A 6,924-nucleotide genomic window follows, 5' to 3' on the forward strand; every position below is an offset into this window, starting at 1 on the left:
ATTGTTTTCCAGTGACTGATTGTGTTAATCAATCTTCTACAAAGGAAATCAGGAGTAAAAGATGGGCAATAATTGCAAAACACTGCTGTACACATGAAGAAAAATAACTGATGCACAAAGCACAGAAAAGCAGCTCTTAAAAAAATGTTGCAGAGTTGGCTATTTAAAAAGTGTGTGTGTATATGTGTGTGTGTATATATACACACACACACACACACACACACACACACATATATATATATATATATATATATATATATATATATATATGTTGAAAAGCAGTTCTTCACAATTTAACACCTAAGCCTTATTTTTAGTGGGTGGGTAAGGACTATGCCTACTTTACTCTGGTTTTATAATATTTGATAACACTTTATAATTTGAGAGTAGCTTGGGTTTCTCGTTAGGAATCTGAAAACTCATTGAAAGTTATAAAAATTATCAAGATTGCTGATGCAGGGATTACAGTTAGCCTCTGATTACAGTTTTCTGTGTATGATAATCACAACTGAATTCATGACAGAAAATCTTCATTTCTAATGATTCCCAACTGTCAGTACAGCTCAAAAAATAATCACCAGTGCTTCAGTCTTTGTTTAGAGTTTGCTTGTAAGTTCATCGTGCTATTGCAAGTTTGAAATCCAATGTACTGTTGACTCTACAGGTACTTCTGTGCAGATATTATCAAGTACAATCTGAAACTTATACTCTTTCCCATAAAAAAAAAAAAAACAAACATTAATTGTTTTTTCGAATCTATTGTGAACTTAACACAAAATTTTTAGGACTTTATAACTTGAGTCAACTACGTAAGGGATCTAGAATTATATATGTGAGTAAAATATGTTAGATAATGCCTGAAATTTTGGAAATCAATTTTGGCTGCTTAGAAGCAAACACCACATTTTTTCAAATCCAAGAGAGCATCAGTTGTATGACTCATTAAAAAAATTAAGGAAGAAATATATCACTAATTAAATTATGATATATCACTTTGATGAAAGTCCTGCCTGACACATGATCTGGTCACACTATTTTTGCTTTGAAGTTCACTCTTACAAGTGATTTGGGAATTTCTCCTGCCTACAGTGACCCTGCTCGGAGTATTTAGGCAATTTCAAAAGGATATAACAAAAACTATGACAGCAGCATCCATTTATAATGGAAATCTTTCAAAGGTCTCATGAAGCCTTTTTATATTTCTTTGCATAAAATCATGAAATTGTTTTCATTCTCCCAGTGATAAGCATTTGCTTTAATAGCATTAAATTTATGTTCTACTGCTGTATTTTCATGCCCAAGTAATTCTGTATTTCAAACCGAATGATACTGTAATCACTGACAAAATTGTAAAGCAATGAAACTCAACATGTTAGTAACCTAAGTCAACAGAAATTATATTAAAAGCTATTACCAAGGATGTACAGGGGCAGGCAACGACAAATACTACATAATTGCTAACTAGACGATGGTAGTTGTAAGATACAGATACATCCTGACTTCAGAAAAGTTAAAATGTGAATCTTAGGATTTATGAAATACACTAATATATTGCAAGGTAAAGTTGTTCAATTTCTTTATTTTTTACAGTGGTTCCATGAGGACCAATGAATTAAGAAAATCTGTTTCAGATGGCAATAGAAACTAGATAAGAATGTTAGTTTTTAAAAAATAGTTTACTTATTTATTTTTAGAGAGTGGGGGAAGGAAGGAGAAGAGAGGGAGAGAAACATCAACCAGTCGCCTCCCGTACATGCCCCAAATGGGGTACAAATCCACAACCCAGGTATGTGCCCTGACCGGGAATCAAATCAGTAGTTTTTCCCTTTGTAAACAATACCCATCCAATTGAGCCACACTGGTCCGGGCTAGAATGTTAATTTTTAAGACAATTTATACTCTATGAATTCTTATTTTGGTGATCTGCCCTTTTGAATGATTCATTACTTTATGATTTTCTCCTTTTCTTGTGCTCAGAGCTGTTATTTGATTGAAGAATGATTTAATGCATCATTCTATCAACCCCTGATCATTGAAAATGCTGCATAAGTTGCTTTTATTCTTTATAAAATGAATGTACTTGGCAACATAAAATGTTCTGAATCCATTATGTAATTTCAATACCTTATTTACTTTCTGGTAGCTAAAGGCTATAAATATTATCCTTGATTAATCTTCCTAAAATAACACTTTCTTTCTGCCAAATTAAATGTCTTTTATTTACTGCATCACTTCTAAACTTCTCTATCCAGTTTTTAAGGCTTTTTATAATTTAGTCTCATCTAAATTATTCAATTTTATTTTCCTCTTCTAGAAACCACATTATCCTGATTTTTAACTTGTTCATTATAATGATTATTCATAAAATGCCTGTAAAACTATTCTTCAGTCTCAAAACTTTACCGTCTGTCGAAGGAATCTTCTGAAAGTTAAATAATTTATTGTATTATTTGGCTTTGGCTAATAACATGTAATGTGTACCACATCTGGGCTTTGAGAGTTACTAACTGGTTCATTTTATTTCTTCACCTGGCTTTAATGGTCCTTTTTGACATTGGTTTTAGTGGTGTTTGGTAGACATTGTCACACACTAGGTGTATATGAAGGCCTTCTCAAGCAGTATATCCCCTTTTTCATTCTTTTCTCATGACAATATATCTCTGTCAGTAATGAAGTTTCTTCCTAAAACAAGAAACCAAATTTAAAAACTGTTAAACCGACTATCACTGAATACATTCAAATTATTACTATATAATAGACGGTTGATATTGACTTCTGGTTATTATGGCCCTTACACGTCTACTCTGCTAAAAAAAAAATAGAGTTCAAAATATTGAAGTACTAACACAATACAAAAATAAGAAACTTCACAGTACCTGTACCTGAATGTGTTTGTCATCATTTAGAAAGTATTCTAGAACAGCAAAAGTACATTTAACTACATACAGATCAAAGGACTGAGGAGAAATCATATGATGTTTGAATTGGTTTGTGATGGGGAGTAATTTCCTTTCACCTTTTCTCTCCTATAACTTAATAAATTGTAGTATTAAGGACAATCTTTAACCTGAAAGCCATGGTCACTTTGTCATAAAGATTAGTCAACCAGATATATGATATAAGCTGTCCTTTCCAAATAAAATTATATCATCTATATAATTATAGATATTATTATTCAATCACCACCTTTTATATAATGAAACACACACATGTGTAGCATCATATAGATATGAGTTTTAGATTTATTATGAGCACAAACTTTACAAATTAAGGTTTCATAAATAAATATATCACAAATTAAATTTAATATTCAAAAACAGAGCACTTAATTACCATAATGAAATACAAACAACCATTAGAAATTATGGCCTTGTCCTGACCAGTGTGGGTCAGTTGGTTGGGTGTCCTTTTGTGAGGCGAAGGGTCACCACTTCAATTCTCTGTCAGGGCAAAAGCCTAGGTTGCAGGTTTGGTCCCTGGTCGGAAGGTATACAGGAGGAAACAATCGATATTTCTCTCTCATACTGATGTTTCTCTCTCTCTCTTTCTCCCTCCCTTCTCCTCTGCCTAAAAATAAATAAAATCTTAAAAAAAAGAAATTATGGCCTCAAGCAATTTCTCAGTATATATAAAACATCAATCTTATATTAAGTTTTTAAAAGCATATCATGTGAGTGTTCACTTCAGCAGCAAATATACTAAAACTGGAACAACACAGAGAAGACTGGCATGGCCTTTGTACAAGGATGACATGCAAATTCGTGAAGCCTTCTATATTTTTCCCAGTCAAGGCTCACACCTAGGCTACAGATTCGATCATATGATCCCTGTCTGGGCATGTACGGAAGGCAACCAATCGATGCTTCTCTCTCACATCAATGTTTCTCTCTCTTCCTTCCTCTCTCTAAAAGTAATGAAAAAATATCCTTGGGTGAGGATGAAATAAATAAATAAATAAAACCATACCATGTGATCTAACTAACGTGATCCTAGCTAAAAGCTATACATATTATATGGAGCTAACAATATAAATGTATCTATATATTAATATTTAGAAGGTTATACTGTACACCCAAATGTAAAATGAGAACAGAGATTGGTATGAGCCATGGCATTACGAAATACTATTCTGATAAAATGGGATTACTTTAGTGCTATAGTATCTTCATTTTATGTTATTGTTCTTTTTTTGAATACAGAGCATTCATATTTTCTGAAAAAAAATTTATAATAAAATATAAAAATATTATATTATGCCTATTAATGAAAAAGGCTATCTACTTATACGCCAGGATATTTGCAAATTGCATGACGATGATCAAATATGTGTTGTTAGATCACTTTGGTTGCCATCAGAAATCAATGATAATATATATATATAATTGATCAATCCTTAATCTGAGAAATCAATGTAACCCATGACTACATTGGGTATAATAATAAGAAACATGACTATTTTAAGAAAGAAATGCATAATGTACGTAAAGTACCTAGTATACTGCCTAGAAATTACTAAGCACTCATTAATGGTTAATTTTTCATAAGAAATTTGTTATTTTAGATTTTTTTTTACTTAAAATCGTATCAGCAAATATATGCATCTTTTAAAAAAATTATGACAAAATTAGTTCCATAATGTTAAACCAAGAGTTGAGAAATCCCTTACACTGTATAGTAAACATGTAGACCTTGTGCTGATAGGTCCTTTGAAATTTCATGTATATTTAATCAATGAATTGGTTCTGTACCCATCTGAAGGTATTTCCAATGTCAGCTTTTCCAATTCATAGGTTTCTACTTTAAGACACTACATTTACAGTTATATTAATTCAGAATTAATGTATTGCAAACCTCACTTCACCGTTCCAGACTTCTAACATAATTTGCCAGCCATATCTGTGATTCTTAGAAAAAAATTTTTTTTGTTAAGAAAGGAAATGATGAACTAAGAAGGAATACAACTACCTCAAAAGTAGAAACAAGCATAAGTTTCAGAAAAACCAAACTGCATGGAAGTCCAGCAAAGAAAGAGATAAAGAAGAAATACTCATCCAGGCAGGTACGAGGGGCAAAGCCGGGGCAGAGAGGATGCCGTGTGGTGGCGGCAGCAGCGGCGGCAGCGGCAGGCCGGCAGAAAGCACAGTCACATGTTTTAAAAAGTCAGAAGGGACACCTGGGGAGCATTCCCAGCTCCTCACCGGACCTCACAGCTCACAGTCCCAGCACTGGGGAAAATCAAGCCTCATTGCTTCTGACCGTGCAGACCAATGGGCACTGGGGTTGAAGCAGAAACTGCCGGACTCAGCAGAGTCCACTTGTTTAAAGGGCCCCCACGGTCCTAGAACATCCGCAGACCCACCCACTCTGGGAACGACGGCCAGGGCAGCAGCTAGAGGGGCGCCAGTCTGGTGCAGAAGTGGGAGAGGTGCCTGGAAAGGGGGCAAGTGCTGGGCAGGCGGCATTGTACCCTCTCAGACCCCTCCCCACATACAGCACCAAAACGTGGTGAAACAGATCGCCCTGTACTGACTAATCACTAAGGCTCCGCCCCTTACAACGTAACAGGAGTGACAGCTCTACCTGGGACATGGAGGCAAACAAACACAGGAGCCTGTCAGAATGAGGAGACAGAGAAGTATGGCCCAAAAGAGGGGATGGATCAAGGTTCCAGTGGGAGAACTAAGCGACGAGGAGACAGCCAACCTAACAGATGAGGAGATAGACAACCTAACATGCAGAATTCAAAGCGCTGGTTATAAAGATGCTCACAGGCTTAACAGATATGCTTGAGTACGGCAAATGCATAAGAGAAAAAGTGAAGGCTATGCTAAGTGAAACACAGGAAAATCCACACAAAACCAATGGTGAAGGAAAGGAAACTGGGGTTCAAATCAATTATTTGGAACATAGGATGAAAAAAACAGTCAACCAGTGCAGAATGAGGAAGCAAGAATTGAAAATAAATGAGGAAAACTTCCCAAATTTTGCGAAGGAGATGGACATACAGGTCTGGGAAGCATGGAGGGTCCCTGGTGAGCTGGACTCAGAGGGGACCACACCAGGATGCATCATGATTGAGATACTAAAGGTAAAAGATAAAGACAGAGTTCTGGGGGCAGCAAGAGAGAGGCAGAGAGTTGCATACAGGGGGGTGCCTATAGGACTATCAGCTGATTTCTCAGAGGACACTTTGCAGGCAGGAAAGGACTGGCAAGCAGTATTCAATGTGATGAAAAGCAAGGACTTACAACCAAGATTACTCTATCCAGCAAGGCTATCATTTGGAATGGAAAGGCAGATGAAGTGCTTCCCAGACAAGGTGAAGCTAAAGGAGCTCATCATCACCAAGCCATTATTATATGAAATGTCAAAGGGACTTAAGAAAAAGAAAATCAAAACTATGAACACTAAAATGACAACAAACTCACAACTATCAACAACTGAATCTGAAAAATAAAAACAAAATACAACTAAACAAAGCAGAATAGGAACAGAATCATAGGTATGGGGATCATTTGAAGGGTTATCAGCTGGGAGGGGGGAGGAGGAGAAGTGGGGAAATGGTGCAGGGATTAAAAAGCATAATTGGTTGGTACAAACTAGATAGGGGGAAGTTATGAATAATATAGGAAAGAACTTATATGCACAACCAATGGACATAAACTAAGGGGGGTGGGATTGCTGGAGGGAAGCGGGTACTGGGCAGAGAAGAGTAAAGGGAAAAAACATTGGAACTACTGTAATAACATAATCGATAAAATATACTTTACAAAAAAGGAAATGATGAGTTTCTTGTTAAAATAAAACACCCAATAATGGAGTGAGAAATTCCCAGAAGGTAATCACCACTGTACATCAAAGCTCCAAACTATTTTCTGAAATTTATTTGCTCTTTGTGTTTCTTGCTTGTTACTATACAGACCA

The 6,924-nt window shown here is 35.6% G+C and overlaps 1 non-coding gene across 1 annotated transcript; it reads left to right on the forward strand.

The window, feature by feature from the left end:
• The first annotated feature begins 3,674 nt into the window (after positions 1–3,674).
• LOC149991656 (U6 spliceosomal RNA) lies at positions 3,675–3,781 on the forward strand. The gene has a single exon (XR_016508730.1). It is a non-coding gene; the product is annotated as a U6 spliceosomal RNA (small nuclear RNA).
• The last annotated feature ends 3,143 nt before the right edge of the window (positions 3,782–6,924 follow it).

The sequence above is a fragment of the Furipterus horrens genome, unplaced genomic scaffold (genome assembly GCF_987537825.1).
Source record: "Furipterus horrens unplaced genomic scaffold, mFurHor1.1.pri manual_scaffold_17, whole genome shotgun sequence".
Lineage (NCBI taxonomy): Eukaryota > Metazoa > Chordata > Mammalia > Chiroptera > Furipteridae > Furipterus > Furipterus horrens.